General features: G+C 30.8%; 1 protein-coding gene across 3 annotated transcripts in view; it reads right to left on the bottom strand.

The window, feature by feature from the left end:
* The window catches only part of LOC106692437 (SUN domain-containing ossification factor), a 118,398-nt gene that overhangs the window by 76,465 nt on the left and 21,721 nt on the right, over positions 1-20,212 (bottom strand). The window contains exon 1 of one of the 3 annotated variants that reach the window (XM_014438403.3): positions 3,346-3,465. The exons of the other annotated variants lie outside the window; for them this stretch is intronic. The gene's annotated coding sequence lies outside the window, so the exon portion shown is untranslated. Of the gene's footprint in view, positions 1-3,345; positions 3,466-20,212 lie in introns of those variants that run through there. 3 annotated transcript variants of the gene reach the window in all.

Here is a 20,212-nt window from a genome sequence, read left to right as displayed (position 1 = left end):
TACTCGTACATCCTTATCTGCCTGGTAATTTGCTGAGTATTTATTTATCTTCAACGTATTAATTTTCACCTATTTATTTGATGTTAACATTATTATTTATTGTTATTTCATTTTTAATGTATTTATATATTATCATTTATTTTTACATGTTCATTTATTTACAATGTATTCTTAATATTTCTTTATGTTCTTACTGAAAGTATCAAGTTTAAATGAGCCATAAATTTAAAATAAAAAAGCTTGTGGAGTAACCTCAATATTTGTAATAGATCACGGGAAAAGAGGAAAATAAGATATACTAGAGACCTTAGAGAGGATAAAATATACAGAGTTAATAACGAAAAAACCAAAAGGAAAAGACAATTAATATTATTAAGTTATTTTAAAAAAAATAGCAACGTACTGTATTTTGGTAGTAGTACTACTTTTTATAATTTATAGAAAACAGATATATATATATATCTATTAACAATATTTTGATTTGATTTATTCATACAATTAAACTAAGACATTTAGTAGTCTGTTAGAACTGGTGTAATGGTTCTAATGAAGCCGCTGTTTAATTTTGGAATATTAACGAAGCATCTACGTCGATATCATATTATATCAGTTACTATTTAGATATTTTTTATACACTAATAAATTTAATTTTGTATGTAATGAAAAAAAATTTAACTAAATATTAGGTTTATGAGTAAAAATAATTCAATGCCACAAATACATTTATTCTGTTGCAATTCATCCTATCCTCTATTTTTGGTTCATAAAGTATAAACTTTTTTTGATAATTTATATATTGGTATTTACAATTTTATAAATATATATATATATCAAGTAAATTTGCTGTAAGCCATATAATGATATGATACAAACATGTGGAGAATCTACCCATTGATAGAACTCCAAAAGTATTTTTAGAGAAGATCTCGAGGCCATCTTCTTTTCAGACGCCTAGGAGGATTATTAGGTAATGAAGGAGGAGCCAGGTTAGAAACGAGTTGGTTTGGGTGGTTGGGAAATTTATTATGGAAGGATTGGTATCTGGTTCTGGCCAAATTGATTACATATGGAATATTGAGGTCCTGATGGATAATTTGATTCACGACAAAGTAAGGAGCATTAATGATTTTACGAAGGATTTTGGACTGTAAGGATTAGATTCGAGAGAAATTCAATGGTTTAATGGAGCCCCATAGCTCAACTCAGTCATGTAGATCAGTATTTTTTAATGGATAGGAAGTTTAGACCGTTTATCTAGTAAATGCTAAAGTATAAATTTTATATTGTAATCTGGTCAGGGAACGAGTAAAATGAAATATATTATTCCGAATTGAAAGAACCAAAGAATACGGCCACACGAAGAAAATGAATGTCAATGGCCTTCTCCGGATAAGGCACTGCCCCAGATCAGACAAGAGAACTATCAGAACATACTAGGAACTGACCTGTATCAACGGGGGGGAAGATGCAGCTGCCTCGACAGTAAAAGACGACTGTCCAGCTGCGGTACGATGTTACATCAGGGAAGGGAAAAGTGTGAATAAGACAGGTTTAGCCTAAGTATATAAAATATTTCACTTATTAATTAAGGGTTTAATTACACTTTTTAAAGATTATTTTATCTAGCATAGAAATAATCAAATAACACATTTAAAATTATTTCTAGTTTTTGCTGGTTTGTTTTAAAGACTTAGTGTCGAAAAGTTTCTTCAATTTTTTTTTCATATCGTGAATATAGGAATAACTTAAATGCAATAAATGTTAAGTAAGGAAAATATTAAACACACTTTTTAATAATCTTTAAAAAGATCATACAATTTTTAAAGTCTCTCTCTTTGTTCATAATATATGAGCATTACATGAGAAAAACTATCAATCAATTTTTCATCGAAGAATATTTAATACTTTTTTTCGAGAGGAGGGGAGGAGCGAATTTATAGTATTCCTCTTGCAATTATACAGCAGAAGTACAAACGTATATGTAACAGTTTACATTCTTATAATAACAATTTATTAAATCTTAAATTTTTAAATAAACAAAATTGGAAATAAACATATTGATTTAACAAAGTTAGTCAATCTGTCAACTTAATGACTCATATAAACAGATGTAGATGTTTTAAGTTTATATGAACCGGCGTGGATATAAACTTAGGAATTTATTTCAACAAACAATAAATTCAAGTATTACTATTAAATGATAAATGATCAATAAATACAACTAAACGTTAAACATAAACGTGTAATACAATAATACTGATAACGATTCAGATAAGGAGATTTTTCTCAGCCGGGGATTTGTGTGACTGTAATGGATTTAGATTACCATTTTTTTTTGTCTTTAATACTTATTTTTTGTTTCAAAAATAAAACTTTTATCCTTAAAATATCATTTAAATAACTAAAAGTTACAAAATTACTTTTATTTGTGTGATCAGTGTAAGAATTCATTTTTTTTTTCGTTTAATTGAAAACCATAGAAAAAATTTAATAATTTGATCATTTCAAGTTTGAGAAGAACATAAATTAAATAAAAGTTTTTGTGTGAAAACCCCGTAATTACTTTTTTATCTAAAGTTAAGTTCTGAGAGACCCTTGAAGTTTAAAGTCAAACTTGAAGCAATCCTTGCCTGTATTTATTTTTGGGAAAAAAAAAAAAAATGCTTTGAAAAATCATTAGTCGAGATAAAATTTTGTTTCTTAAAACTACCAATTGATAATTATTTCATCTAACTTCAGAAAGCATTAAAACTATAACGTTACGTAAAAAATGCAGTAAGAGGTTTTAGAATGGAACTTTTATTATATTTATGACTATTTAAAACTTGAAATAATAAAATATAAAATTGTTAATAAAATGTGAAAAATGAACGATAAAAAAAAAACTATTTTAATATCAGAGAAAATAATAAATGTATTCACTACATAATATATATGACACCACTAAGGAATAGTCGAAATAGGAACAGGTAAGAAATATTCGGAAATCAAAATCACAAACATATGTAATTATGTCAATTAATACTTTGTTTAATTTTCATAATATATCAAATCTACAACTTATAATAAAAAAATATATATTAAAAAGAATGAACAATCATTTTCAAAGCGGACGTAGTCAATGAAACTCATTTCCTAGCTTAATTTTAAAATGTCTGGTAATTATAAAGGCACTCAAGGGTGTCATTAATGAACATACATGTTATCAGCCCTCTGTTAAAAGTATATTCTACATGAAACGAGAACTAGGTAAGGGAAGGACGGAATCGCATTACAACAATAACCTCCGGACAGCCATAATAATCAATTATTAATTAATTGTATTTAATAAAGAACACAGGGTACCTGATGATCGATGTTGCACACGAACCACACACGTGGCTCCGGACAAGACCGGCTACTCGACTATCCTCCAACGGCGCCTTGCATTGACTGAATCAAGCGGGCAGGGCCTCTCTCTCTATATGCCCCCCTCCGCCGGGAAGGGGTGTCTGGGAGGGTTGAAAGTAGCCTATTATCCTAACACGTTAAGGTAAAAGGGATCATTAAAAATGATATATGCACATACATGCACTCAATTTATGTACAACCTTTAATACGAAAAGTGCCATAAGCCTCGAAAAAATATTAACACAAAAAAAAAAAATGCAATAACAGGCTAGGGGACAAAATGAAAAATAATATAATCAATATGAAGTTTTATAGATTTATTTACATAAGGGGGTTACCTGAAGATATACAGAGATCCTTCAAAAAACAAGACGTGCCTGAATACTCATTATGTTATAGACCCAATAATATGATTAAAAATTACTACAGCAGAATAAAGGACAAAAGGAACAAAAAAAATAATCAGAATTGTATATATCAAGTGTCATGTTTGATTCGTCCAGCAATATACTAAGGAGAGACTAAACAATTATTGTGAGAAAGAATATATCAGCATAATAACGATGTAAAAAGTAAGGATAAAGACCCCAATGAAACAGCAGTGGTGTAACATAAATATGCATATTTTTATTTTAAAAATACAATTGGTCTACATAAGGAAAATAATACCTTTAAAAAGAAAAATGATAAAAGCTATCTACATATCAGAAAATATCAATTATACGGTTAACTTAAAATTTGAACCAACAATATGCAGAGATGTCAAGAAGAATTAATTTATGATAAAAATAATTATATATCAGATATATTTAATTATGGTCAATAGGTTGATAGACTAATATAATCTGACACAGGCAGAATAGCCTGCAATTTTTTGACAACATTTTAGCTGATATTTAGAATAAGTTAGGATAATGTATACTACAGAATGTTTTGGGAATTAATTTCTAACGTTAATAGTGTAATTGAAATTGTTATCCTTGAGAATGACCGAAACGTAGGAGTGGAATAATAACAAAATTAACAGGTTGGGACTTAATTGACATTTTTTATTACAATTGATTAACATCCATATTCTAAACTCGGGTACTACCATTGATAATTTATTGGTTTTAAAGTCCTGATAAATTACGAAAAAATAAAATAAATACGATGTCATTAATATTTTGCCAGGTAGCTTATGAACTGTCTTAAAAATACGTTTGAAAAATATCATAACCTGCCATTTTTGGGCATTAAATAACAATACTATTTCGAATATATTCAAATAAGATAAAATAAAAAAAAAATTGACAAAAGAGAATAAAATAAATAAATACCTTTTTTAAAATTGAATTTTGAAATTTGATTCACCACTAAAAAAATGAAAAAGGAATACAACTCAAAAGATCACATAATATATATCTTTTTTGTTTACCCTCTACCTGCCCAATTCTATGGAGAGGAGAGCTTTAAGTAATTTTAATAAAAATAAAGGCTACCCTTTAAGTAAATAATCTACCCAGGATAAAATGGGAGGTTCAACTTTTCATTACGGGGGGGATCGCCACGAAATAAAAGTCAACTTAACTAGTTGGTAAGGTAACACCTCAACAAACTCGGCTACAACGGCCTCCCACATAATTCATATCTCTACTCAGCATAATAACCTCCGGAACTGAGGTAGCTTTGCTTTCGTTGAGGGTAAATCGTACCTTGAAGATTTCGACGGTATATCCCTCTCACATTAGTAATTATATCTAGTGGAGGCTAAGTAAGTGTTTTTAAGCCGTAGAAACGGGCCAAGAAAGGAAAACCCACTGCTTATTATGTTAATGACGTCGATAATATTTTTTTAGGTACATCAAAAAAATAAATAAGATAAAAGGTTAATGAACAATATCATATATTTTTATTATTTATTCAGAAAAGGAGTGATTTTGTAAATAGTCAATGAGCTCGAAACATAGTCAAATTAAATGAAATAGATAACATAAGCGGTAAAGATTTAAAAATTGACCCCCTGGGGAAATAAAAAAAACTAGTTAATGATTTTGGTACTACTTTACAAGGCTTCTGCGAGGAAATCAGCTATGTTAGAAACTTATGAATCACGAACGTAGCCGGAGTTTCCGATAACAATATACCAGTTCAGAAATGTAAACATTGTATTTAGATTAGGTTTGCATATGTAACTCCTCAATTTCTCTATGGTTCTGGTTTAAATTTGTTAATATCGTAAGGTTCGCTTTAATTTTTAAAAAAAATAATTGTATAATTGTAACGCTCTGATTTCATGTTGTTGGTATCAAAGAATATGAGTTTTTTTCTGTTGTTTATACTTTATCAGAATAATGTTCAGCACCAATAAAGTCAAATCTGAACTGATAAAGGTCGAATAAGATATTTTAGATTTACTTTAGATAGAGAGCAAGTATAAGTTGATATCTGAGACCAAATTGAAGAACTTCCTCATAGCTTTATTTACAAAACATCTGTCAGTAGTGCGCGTTGAAGAGAAAAATTCCAAACACTATCTATCTGTTGGTACTATTAAAGTGTAACAGGAAGCATAATGCTAAACATTTAATTTGTCATGCAAAAGTCCTTTGCCATTTTTACCACAAATTAAGAGGAAGAAAAGTTTTCCTAAGTTTCTTTTATAGTTAAGTAGCACAGATAACTCTAAATATTTAGTTTTTAATGCAAGAAATCAAACCACCCTTACCGCATATTAAAAAGAGTAATAGGGTTGGTAAATAAGTCCTTTCGTTTTGAAAGAAAACTAACTTTATTTTTTACATAATATTAATTTTAATTTGCACTGTAATGTCCATTATTTTCGATTACCTTTCCCTACCTCCCCAACAGCTGAATAACCCCATGTTTATACAATTTCTGTGGTTTATTAGCGAAAAAGTGATCAAGGTGCTCCCTGACATCCTGTTCGTCTTCAAACCGTTTTCCACTTCAGGAATTTTGTAGAGACCGGAATAAGTGGCAGTCGCTAGGAGCAAGGTCCGGTGAATAGGGAGGGTGGGGCAAATGATCCCATCCAAGGGCTAACAATTTATTGCTGGTGACTAACGAAGTGTGGGGCCTAGCGTTGTCATGATGGAAGACAACACCCTTTCGATTTGCCAGTTCTGAGCGTTTTCTTCGAATCGATTTATCCAATTTTGTTAATTGTGAAAAAAAAAAATGAAACCCTTGAAATCCCACCATACAGAAAGCATAATCTTCCTTGGGTGCAATGCCGCATTAGGTGTGGTTCCAGGTGGTCCATTGCTGGGTCCGCAAGATTTTTTTCGCACCACATTATCGTAGAGAATCCACTTTTCATCCTCTATCACAAGTCATTTAATTAATGGATCGTTTTCATGACGTTTCCGCAGTGAATCGCAAATGGAAATGCGTGTTGACAAGTTGGCTTCGGTCAGAGAGTGGAGGATCCATACATCAAGTCTAGAAACGTAGCGGAGCTTCCACAAATGATTTTCTACGCTTGTATGTGATACGTCTAGGACCTCTGCTATGTCCCGCACTGATTAGGATGAATTTTGATTGACTATCACTTTAACATCAATGGTTTACATTTCTTGTGGGCGACCAGGTCGCGGTGCGTCGTTTATGTCACAAATCCCTGCTCGAAACTTGGGAAACCAAGTTGGGCACGTGCGCTCTGTTAAGACATTATCCCCATAGGCCCATGTATATATTTTTTATGTGCCAATTTTTTAGTTCCTAAAAGAAAACGATTTCTAAAGATGACAGGTCGTGGATTCGCATTGAGAAAAAAAAACGGACAGCATATTTTTAAAGTTGTCACTGCTTCAACCGTAGCTGTTAACAGGAATTGAGGGCCAATTACTAACTTGGAGATTGGAACTTCTACTTGTAACAATAAATAAAAATAAAATTCAAGATATTACTAAGATTCAACATTGATTCAATAACGGCTAATAAGTACTCCAGACTGAATGAACTCCTCAAGTGTTTCTGATAAAGCTTCCCTATTAATTTATTTTAGGACTGTCAACAAAACTCGACTTCCTCTACCACAATGTAAGCGAACTTTTTTGTAATTATTGTAGAAAAAAATCCACTTTGGATTATGAACAAAAACTAAAACATGGTGACCTTTTAATATTAAAAAAAAAATTACGTTTGATAAATTTTTTCTTCTTTTTTTAAAATTCGACATCCCTGATGCATACAGCTCATATTATACAAAGCGCAAAAAACACAAAACATTTGAACAAATTAATACACTATAAAATCATTTAAATCGTAACTCACATTCATCCATCTTCATGAATTCATTAAATTTATCAAACATCTGGATTGTTAGAATATAAAGATATTTAAATAGAAGGCAATGATAGCCTGTATCCGAGGTAACTTTTACGAGAACATATTAAGAGAAAGTGAAATCAAGAAGAAAATATCTTCTTGGACAGGAATAATTACAATAAAAATTTTAAACTATTACGGGTGAAAGTATGCATAGAAAAAACTTAAATGAAAAAAGAAAGGACGGAAAAGAATGTACGAAACAGTGAGAATGCAATGCAATTATTAGAGAGTGTGATTTCCGAACATAAGAGTAATTCACATAATAGAAGAATATAACAGAAACTTTTATTAATATTACTGTAAAAGATTTAATCAAGATGTACGCTATATTTATTATTATACTAAGCTATTTATTTTCCCGAACAATAAATATCCTTAAATCTAATCTAATTTCAATACAATATTAAAAATGAATAAGAACACATTACATGGAAATAGTAGAATAACTTTCAATAATGATGAACAGGATTTTACCTTTAATTGAAAAAACAAAACAAAAAACTCACTGAAATGAACTGCCAGAAAGCATTTAACCAGAAACTTTCTGTTCAAGATTTTCAAGGTTGTATCCTAGGTTCCACAACTACACCGTTGATACAACTGAAATCGCAATTCATGCAGCATTGACCTCACTACAATGACACTCACCACGCTTATTAAAGACGTGTATAATCAGTACACATCAATATATTCATTGCATCTTGAACTTTCTACTCACACCTCAAAGAATGTTGTCGGGAATAAAAAATTATTCAAACGAATATGTGCAAATATTAATTGGCACAACTACAAGAACCCGGATTCGAATCCGGCTAGGCAGATAATTATTCTAAGTTACACTGTATCCGTGAGTCAACCCTGTGAGTCAGCCTTCCTGAGGACAACCCAGCCTCATAAGGTGGGTAGCTTTAATTGGGGAAAAATCTGAGCGTGATTTTGAAAAATTCACCAAGTTGTATAAGCGTTATTCTAAACACAGCACTTTCTTACAAAGTGTGGAACCTTTATGATGACTCTATATTGGTCGCAGGGGTTCACATTATTATAGCCAAGACATATAGAGGGAATAGGCCTGTAAGTATGAGATATGTGAGTAAAAGATAAAAAAAAATCTTGTATAACTCTTCTATAACTTCAAATATACAAAGGTAATAAAATAATGCTATTTAACATGTAACTACATAAAAATAAAATTTAGATAGAGATTAACAAAAAATAGAAATATATACATAAAAATGAAATAAAAATAAGATGCCAATAAATTACAGATAATCAACATATTTTGTAATTTAGAAAATAGAAAAAAAATTTCTTGATGAACCAAAAGTAAACTGAATCATTTTTTAAAAATACTAAAACATTAAACTAGTTGTTAGCTACCAAGAAATCAATTTAAAAAAAAAATATGTGGAAATAAAAACAAGTTAGTCAATGAGATCGTTGAATATTTTTCTTAGTTTCATGCATAAAAAACATTAAAATATCATTAATTTTACTTTGAAGGGAATCGGACTCCCAAAAACTAAGTAAATTAATTAAGTTCACTACAGATTTCTGCTTCACGTCATAAAATAATGATATTTAATTGTATAAATATTTTTCTCTCAGTGAAATGAAAACTGGGCAAATTAAAATGCTATAAACTAAATCGTAGGGCTCTTTCAATATACGGAACTTACAAGAGTGGAATCAAATTTAAATTAATTTCTACCAAATATCTGTAATTGTAGCGTCAGCCTTTATTTCAAATGTACATACAAGTATTTTTGTTTCAATATCGTGTCCAATGACCGTAAACAAAATCCAACACGTGGAATTTAAATTAAAACCACTTAGTGGAATCGGCTTATAAAACAAATTTCACACGTGCCTAAATGTCTACTCGTGTACGAATCAATTAACTTTCGAGTGATAAATATTCACCATTTTCCTCCAAGCCGAATTAGAGGATCCAGAAAGGTGGAAAACAATGTTACAATGTACGGCGGTGGAAGAGAGGGGGGGGGAGAGGGAACAGGAAAACTGCCACGGTTTATTTCTCATTAGTTACTATATTTATAAAAAACAGAACAGGGATGGTCTCTAGGGACAGGAGCAGGAAAAAGAAGTAATTAATAGAATTCCCTCAATAAAAAAGAAATAATTGGAAGTCCTAAAATCCACTAATTATTTATTATCATTAAGAAACTGATACAGCCTTCTATAAATTAGTTTAATTTAAACAACTTTTATTTATAATTGAAAAACAAAACAGATTTTGACGCATAAAATAAATTAAAAATATCATATAACTATGACTTCAGGTAGTTATTTATTAATTAAAGTTAGTAGAACTAAGAAATCACGCAAAGTAATCTGAAACGTTACCTCATTTTTTAGGGTGGGAGTGAAAACATAAAAGATTCAGTACAATAGACATACGTTTTAGAGTGGAACAAATCGCCATGAAGACAAGCTTTGAATTTTTTTATTCGTTGCCCGTACTTTTAAGTTCGAGATAAAACATCCTAGTAAATTTTTTTGACCACCATCTTGAAGTTTTCATGTGGCATCCAACGGTAGCATACAATTTGTTTTTATTTTCACTTAGTACTCTACGCCTTTAAAGATATCCACTGAGAACTCCACTTGAGCCTTGATAGATGTCTGTATGTTAGATAGTCCCTGAGATACTGTTCTTCAAAAATCAACATATTTTTCCAACTAATCAGAAATCAACATGTAAATTTATTTTGGCAAATATCTGAGGAACCTACAGAAGTCTATTAGCACTCAAATCGAAATAGAGTAAATGTACCATAAAATAATTCCTAATGATTATATTTGTAGAAGTACCAATTTCTATTATATTTTCCAAATATTAAGTTGAAAAAAAAAGGAATGTGTTTTCAAAAACTTTTTTTTCAGAAACAGAGGCATATATTAATTTAAAAAAAAAGGTTCTAATAATTAAGAAGCTTTAAAAATATTGAGCACTTAAGAGATCAATCTCAAGTAATCAACATATCATAAAAATTGTATTTAAATTTGAAGAATAATGAAAAATTTTAAATATAATTAATATTTATAGACAAAGAGGAGTGGAATTAAATTCATAAATAACTGACAAAAAAAAATTATTCATTGAATACCACAGCATCTTCAATGCATATTAAGAGATCCCAATAAGTATCAATGAAAGTTTTACCATCAATTTAATATAATAAAAATAACGTGTACAAATACTTTTGACTCATATTAGTTGATTATTATCAATCATATATTATCAAAAATACATTTTTTATTATCAAAGGATTGATCTATTATTAAATGGTTTAATTTATTTAAATTACTCACTTTAATTATAATTATGAAAATATATTTTTATTTTATTTGGTTTGAAGAAGGTGGACGAATACTTATGACTCTGATTGTATAAAGTTTAATATAAACTGAAATTCATTCATTTGAGAATATACTTTTAAAAAAAAAATTTGTTTATCGGTTACTTTTACAAGGTAGAAATTGATTAGAGAAAGATTTCATTTGAAGTCAAGAATTTATTTTAAAATATAGTACGGAACCTCCAGGTCTATGACGCACTTGAATACACGACGATCTATTTCGAAAAGGGGCCCGTCTATAGAACGGATGAGGAAGTAAGGTTGCTTAGAAGGTTGTACTACGATATTTAGGAGCCCGTCCAGACTTATTATAGCTGACACAGGTGTGTTACGTCTCTTCATAGGAGGTAGGGAAAGGAAATTTTTAATTTCCTAAATAAGTTGAATTAATCTTTAATTAATTAATTAAAAATAAACAAGCATAAGTTTTTGCTGGTATATAGGAGAAAAACGAAGTTTAGGCGCCAAAGTTTCTTCACTTCGCTCAAAGGAATTAAAACATAAAACAGAATAAGTTAATATTGTAAACAAGATCCGATTTATTTTCATATTATTCGGAAAATTGAGTAAACTATGAAAAAAAAAATACGGGTGAAAGTGGCATTTAAACCGAGATTTCCACGAAAACCAGTTTTGTGTACTTCGACCTCGCGTATATATTTTAGAGAAATTAGGATCGATAGGGACATTGAATAAATTAGTTGGAACCATAATTTCAAGGTCTATGCTAGATATAAACTTTACCACCGATTATAATTTTATCAGACTAGCAAATAATTTATCCTTATAGAGTACTTATTCGTAATGTTGTGTAGTAGAGTTCATGAATTTTCTACATAATATAAAGTAAAAAAAAACAAAGATTATCTTATCCTAGTGTACCACGATATTTTTTGCTGGAAGTGACAGGTGCAACTAAACGTCTGAAGTGTAAATATAAAATTTTCAAAACAATTAAAACCAAAATAATTTATTGTCTATAATTTAAACTTTAAATACTGGGGTCAGCAAAGAATACGGCCACTTACTCAGACCGTGAAATTAACAGATCTTTCACTAAATATAATTTGAGTCACATCATATTTTCAATTGGCAAATAAAAAATATTTGCATGCTTGAATAACAGCTGATAATAGCAAGATAATAAAATTTGGATGTAGTAAGCCATTGTTTGACAAAGCGTTTAGTACTAACTCTTTCAAGGTTATATGATATATTTTCTGAGCCAATATTTCATAGAGTTGCATCATTTTTTTTCATAAAATGAATATTATCAGAAGAAATTAAAAACTATGAATAAAGCTTAGTATTATTAAAAACAAATAAATTAATGTATTATTTAAAAACAAATTATATATTAGAAGTGCCAGCAATACATCATAATAGAATCTCCATAGGTCGTTTTCATTTAAAACACCGGTATAATAATTATAAAACATCATGTAACAAAAAAAAATGTTTTAGTCAAAGGATAAAAGAACTTTCAGTTTATCGCCATAATTATAAAAATACTTTTTTATTAAATAAAAAATTACTTGTTTATGCAATTAGCATTAATAATTAAACAAAAAAAAAAATTTACCGATGTTAACTTATCCGTTTAAACAAAAATATTAAATCTCAGATTGGTCCTTGAGATCAGGCCGAAAGGAAGGGCAATGCCAAATGTCAGTGAGCACTACATCCTGTTCCTATTAAACAGTCAATGCTAACACGAAAAATGAATTTTGACAAACTACAACTCCATATAACAATTAATTACAAATAACACAATGGTTTTGAGCAAGAAATTAACATGATTCAACTAAGTCTCCCCTCTCCCATAGCGGGCGAAAGGATGGCTGGATTCATGATACTGGCTGTAAAAAATTGAACCATAAATACACCATACATACTCACACATTATATAATATATGAGTGGTTAATTTCTAGAGTGTATTCTAACGATCGTTAACGAATTTACATGAAACGTTAAGAACTTCATTTTTTACACCAATTTACCTACTTTAAAAATAAATTAAAATTCTTCGTCTGCAGCAAATATTTTCAAAACTCATTAATTATTTTAGAATTAATTAAAAAGCATTTAAATTTAAATAAGAGCGTATCCGGGACAAATTAAAATTTTAGGCCGGTTTTGGAACAAAGACGTTTGAGAGAACGATTTCAGAAAGAATAAAATGGTGTGTTTTAGAAAAAATATTAGGTTTGTTCCAACACGACTCCAGAGTGGTTAGTCATAACGGTCCGTGCTGGGTTTGGAACGGAAAACCTGACTGTGCATGCACCCATCAGTTTCACATTAGTTTTGACTCGTGTTAGAACCAACCTATAGCATCTGCGTAGACAAGTCAAAGGAAAGAATGCTAAGCTACCGCAAAAAGTGAAGCCCAAAAGGCGGGTCTTATGATGAGCTCCGAGAGCGTACTATTTACTCAAATAGTAGGAGCCAATCACCAGCTGCCTTCTGTTTCAGTTTATATTACAATAGCGTACATTCTCATTTACCACAACGTGAATTTGAGTACTAAGTGCATGACTAACGTCCCTCTTTATGCCTTGACTTTTCGTTAGAAAGAGAGTAGAGTTACCACCTTTCTGGAACAGAACATGAGTAACGAGGTTTAAACAAATGAACAATGAGATATTTTGATAAAGTTCAATCTGGACTTCATCAACTTTTTTAAAACACTTTATCAACCACAAAAAAATGGAGTGGTTTAAGAACAATATTAAGTAATTTATATTATCGCATATTGATAGATCTGACAATTACGACCGTCTTTGAAAATAAAGTAAATATTTATGTCCCACTTTTGGAATAAAAGAAACTTATTCTGGAACAACATAAAATAAAGTTCAAGGTCGATTTTTAAAATTCAAAACATTTGGGGTTCACTTTGGGAAAAAAGCGACCTATATCTCATACATAAACACACACATATATGTCTCCAGCCAGAGCTTCGGATTAGGAATGAAGGAGTCACGTTAAACCGCAGTTTAACATCCAATAATACGATGGATAACACATGCTGAAACATTTTTTTATGTCGTAGTAAATATACACTGAGGATAAACAGCGAGATGAAGTTGTTGTCTTAAATCTAAATATTTAACTAAATACCGTTCTTCGTCAATAACACAGACAAACGCAAACAATCGACATATAAATCAAACATTTACTCTTAAAGATATCATCATCATAACGGATTTTATAAAATACCGATGGGAGATAAGGGATATATAAATAATCACAAAGATTGAGATTTGATGAGTAAACCATTATATTATACATTTTATTTTTGGAGGTTGATCGCGAAAATTAAAAGATTAATTCATAGAAGATAGTCAGGGCTGCGGTGAATAAAAATAAAAATAGTTTTTCTAGTATTAATTGATGTCCAACGTTCCGACCCAAAATGCATGTCTTCATCAAGGCTAGCTTGATGGATGGAGGTGTATACTAAAAAAAAAATCAATGTTGGCCATCAGTAAATAGTTGAGCAAACTATATATATATTATTACTACAGCTCACAGCATCTTTTAATTAACATACAGCCAATAATCTCTACATAATATGGTTTTAATAATAGTTGAGAAACTACATAGAAGATATCAAAATTAAATAATGGATTACACCAGTACAAATGTTCGAGCGATAACCTACCAATCCCAATCGAAAGATCTGGGTTCTGCCATGTCTCCCCCTTTTAAAATGATAAAAAATTATTATTATTATTATTATTTTCTAAAATGAGAACGCTAAAATTGAAGTTCTCTTCTTTAATCTCTTAATTAGTAAAAAAAGTAAGTAAGGAAAAAACCTTTCGAGATATTACTTAATTTAGATGTTTTAGGATATTATAATTGCAAGAAAGTTAATTCTTATTTTGAGATCAAAGGGAATTCCGTCCTTAGGACGGTTTTAATCATCCTCTTCCTTTTTCTCTCCCCTCTCCCTCCTCTTCTTATTCTATCTCTTACAATATAATTTTCATTAATTTAACTTTATATTTATAATTATTTACCCCTTTAATTTTTTAAGAAATAAGTAAAATAAAGCTTTAATCGCATTGATGTTATATAGAAATGGACACGTGTTAGAGGTTCTACAGTCAATATCCACAATCAAGATTAAGTATACCTATTGACGGTTTTATTATAAATATTAGACTTCTCTTTTTTCTAATAATAATAAAGAGAAAAAATAGATTAAATTAAAGTTTGATTTCTTTCTATTTTTAATCAAAAATATATTTCTATATCTAAATAGATTTTAAGGGCTTAGTCAAGAACTAGTTATATAACATCTGAATAAAATATGAATGAAAAAACAAACGGTTAACGAAAAAATTGTATATATCTGAGGAATTAAATAGTTCTTACGACAAATATGAATTGGCGTCAATAAATAAGGATCAACTACGTAGCAAAGAAAATATTAAAAAACTAATAATTAGAAATTTTGATTATCAAATGTGTTTCCTCTAGTGCAAAAAAAAAACAAATAACTATCAAATGCCTTGGTGCGATAATGTTGTTGTCATTGTTTTTTGTTTTTTTTTCATAAAAAATAAGTCATAATGTTGTAATAACATCTTGAGAACGAGTAATTTCAAAGCAAGCATTAAAAGAATCCACAGCTTACAACAGCCTTAAATAAAAATGCAACCATAACCCGAAAGCCATTTACTTTTGACCTTTTCGCCATTTCGTTTCGGCACGGGATACAGAGAGCTTCACAGCCAAAGTAATATTGTTGGTGTTGTCTTTGTTCTTGGACGGCCAGCGACACGTACCGTGAAGTGAACAAGATGATACCTACTACGCTTCTCTATAGCTGTCATATTAGGACAAATTTCACGCCGCATCTTCCCTCACATTTTATTAGATTGAGTAACGGTAATAGAGATTATGATTGATGTAAAATATTAAAATGTGCAATAAAAATTTAGGAAGACATAAACTTCTCGAATTGATTTTACAACCCATTGTACCGCAGCCATAACGTCAAAAAAATAACGATATCAGTTTATAGGTTTAGTTACAAAACTGAAATAACATATTTGCATCTTTCAGCTGCATGTATGTATGCCTGGAACGTGACAGCAACATTTTCGATAAAATAGATTTTTCATATCTTTTTATTAAAAAAAAAAGATATTCAATTCGAGACTGACCGATCATTACGACTTCTTTATCTTTTGTTAAACTGTTGTGTTATTGGCAGAAACAAAATCAATATTCTTAATTCCCAACTAAGTGTGATGAATATTGAAAAAATTTATAAGTTAGAATTTACGGCGTCTGGGTACGCTGATGATTTGGGATTATTGGGTGAGGACACAGAAACTATAGAACTAAATACAATCACATTGATAAACGCCAGTAAGGAGCTAGGTATCGAAATAAATACGAACAAAACAAAATATATGGTTAGCAGTAGAAACGGGAGAAATTTCGGTGATAAAGATATAGCAGAAAATACATTTGAACAGGTAGATAAGTTCAAGAATTCAGGTTTTACGGTAACTAGAAAAAAACAAAATTTATGAGGAAATAAAAGCGAGGTTGAAGGTGAGAAATGCCTTTTATTTTTCGATTTCGAAATTGCTTAGCTGGAACCATCTATCCAAAAACTTAAAAGTTAGAATTTACAAAACTATTATCTTTCCCACTGTTCTTTGTGGGTGTGAAACGTGGTTTCTTACACTAAAGATCAGCGCTCCAAGGTTTTTGAAAATAAAGTATTACGTAAAATATTCCGACCGAAAACAGATAAAATACCGGAGCATATAGAAGACTACACAACGCTGAATTAAAGGAACTGCATCTGGTATATATAATTCAGGTTATAGCATTGTGGCGTATAAGGTTGTATTGGGCTTAGTAACGAGCGGATCCCTAAAATATTAAGAAAAACTGAACCGACGGGTAAACGTCCGAGAGGAAGACATAAACGTAGATGGGAGGATTGCGTTAAAACTGATTTAGTATCTTCAGGTACCTATTTATACCTGTGAAGTATAAAGAACGGTTATCGCGTCTTCAAGAAAATATTCCGGATTATTTTTTTATATACACTGATGGTTTCAAATCCGAAAGCTCGACCGCCTCATCTTTCGTCACTCACGATTCAACCCACAAGTTTAAGTTACATAAGTTATGCTCAATATATACCGCCGAACTCCACGCGATAGCATCACCCTTCATTTTCGCTTTTCGATAATTCAGAAGACTATTGTAATAATTTCAGATTCGTTGAGCTCTCTAAAAAGTTTAAAAAACATGTACCCCGAACATCCACTCATTATAAGAATTCAATCTTTTCTTCTAAAATTATCTCAACAAGGTAAATCCATTATTTTCATATGGGCTGCAAGCCACTTTGGCATTGTTGGTAACGATCTCGCGGTCAAAGCTGCCAGAGAGGCACTCACGCTCCCTGGGTGAGGCACCGCCGTTCTTACCCCTTCAGAACTCAGTGCATCCCTTAAATTACAAATATTAGAAATGGCTGGCCAAGTGGGATGAAAGTTCTCCGAATAAATTAAAAGAAATAAAACGATCTGCAAAACCATGGTCAACATTCTACCGCAACAGCCGTAGGGAGGAAGTTGTTCTAACCCGCTTGAGAATAGGTCATACTCTCCTCACGCACTCTCACTTGATCAGAGAACTGCCACCTTCAACGTGCAAATATTGTCAGTCCATTCTCACGATTAGACATATTTTTGAAGAATGTACTCACTATTTGCCAATAATAAACAGGATAGGACTGACCCCAAATTTATCAGAAGCTCTCACAGATGAGGAAGCTAAAATTACATTAGTATTTGAATTTTTAAAAGCACATTGCCTTCTTTATAAATTATAACTCCTCTTTGATTTTGATTTTTATTATTATTTTTTTAAAAATGTATTTATTAATTTTTTTATTTTTTACTTTTATCATGCCATAGGCGTTGATGACCAGAGGGTTTTACGCCTTTAAGCAACAATTAATAATCAACAACAAGTATATTTAGGTTTGGAGGAACGTAACTGGAAAGATGTATGTGGAGAACGATTGGATTTTATCAGCATTGAACCTTCGTGTTCGCTAAGCTTATAATGTTGGCCTTCCTTGATCCTTCGATAACTTGAACACGAGCCCACCTATCTACACAAAATTTGGAGACGTAAGTAGGGTAGAAAGTGAAAGTTGTGCGATACCAGCACCGAACCAGATTTATTTACATTTGAGGAACTCATCAAATCTCAAAGACAGATAAAACCTTTTGTTCTCAGTTCAAGAAAAGTTAATCAATTTTATAAAATTTTGTACTTTTTCCAGTATTTACCAAATGAGTAGCGACAAATATTATTCTATGATTTCCAAATTAGATTAAATTTCCTAAAATTTAAGACAAAACTGGTCTCGGTAGACAAACAGTCTTTAAGATTCAGTTTCTCAAAAGTAAAATACGACCAAAAATAGATCTACCTCCTTGCTACAGACGAGTTCAATCGATTAGAAATCTTTAAAGGTCAACAAGTTGAACTGTGACAACATCGACGCTCACAGCTTACTGAAAATGTACAAAATCAATAAGCTCGCCAAATTTCGATGTTTTTAAAAAAAAATATTTTGATTTAAAGATATTTAAATCAACGTATAACAAAGCCGTAACCTAAAATATATGTTAAATGTATTTTAATAATTTTATACATGTAAAAAAATGTAAATTTTATTCGCCAGTAATAGGATGATTCTTAAGACCGATGTTGCTGGGCTATGATGATGATAAGTAGTCCCGTGCAGATTGCATTTTATGTGGCAAAAAATGAGATAAATTTCTTTCTAGCAATGATGAATAAATCCTGGAGATATAATAAGATATAAAACAAAATTACCAACATCTATGATGATTGTGTTGCCTCCGAAGGTCATTGCATTGGGCCTAAGCGAAGCAGACAGTTCTCTGTACCCTTTAATATTACTGTTATTTTTTCCGTCATAAGAAAATGGATATTTTTATTAACCTGTAAAATTGAAAGGTGGTCTTAGAAATGGATATACAAAAAACGCCCGTAAATCTAGTCTTAATAACTTTTTTTTCCGTGCAGTTTAGTGAAAAATAATGTACATATGGTGAGAGGGGGGCTCAGAGAGTAAGGCACAAATAACTTCAAGGAACCGGTTTCGAATCCGGCTCAGGCGGATACTTATTTATTCTGTTATTGCCGTGAGTCAAACCTGTGGGTTTGGGAGCCTTCTTGGGCCCACCCAACCTCATAAAGTGGGTACCCTTAATTGGGGGAAAATCTGGGGGTTGTTAAAAGCGTGATCATGAACAAATCATTTCCTTTTACAACCGTGTTTCAAGAATCAGTATATCCTTACAAAGCACCTGAATTCATGACCATGGATATTAGCATATAGATATAGCATATTATAGCGGTAGATTTTCATAAGATTCATACAAAATATTTTTAATTATTCCCACATGTATATGTCCAATATATACAAATATATCGGAAAATATTGCAATGACAATTTCAGTGAAAGCTAGCTGAAAATTGAAAAATCCTATGATCAAATTATTATTTATAATTAATAATAATATCTTTTATCCATTTCGTAGGTGTTGTTCGTGAGGTTCATGTAAATTCTAGGGAAACAGAATTGGAACAAACTTTCTTACATATTAACATATTAAAAAATATTTCAACAAAAATAAAATTTGAAAATAGACTAAAAATATGTCAACAAAAACAAAAAATTGTACATCATAATCAGACTTATAAGCTTAGGTTAGTGACTGTCGGGAATGACTATAGAACAAATATCCATGCCAGTAATGAAGAGTTCAGGTGAGCTGGTGTTCGATGTATAAATAACGGACAGCGTTCTCACTTGCTTGGTTCTGAGATTAGCTGCATTACAAAATGTCTATGATGGAATCGAAAACTATAATAGATGTGAATTGGCTACTTTGTGCTAACATACTAACATCCCCGTATCGGCAGAGATATTGGTGACGTTAATAATAAGCTTAATGGGTTATCCAGTCACAACCCTGTTAAATAATTAATTTCAATAATTAACAGGGTGATTATT

The sequence above is a fragment of the Halyomorpha halys genome, unplaced genomic scaffold, assembly GCF_000696795.3.
Source record: "Halyomorpha halys isolate HHAL.00 unplaced genomic scaffold, Hhal_1.1 Scaffold5.1, whole genome shotgun sequence".
Lineage (NCBI taxonomy): Eukaryota > Metazoa > Arthropoda > Insecta > Hemiptera > Pentatomidae > Halyomorpha > Halyomorpha halys.
Note: the sequence above shows the minus strand (reverse complement) of the source record. Positions and strands in the feature narration are given on the sequence as shown.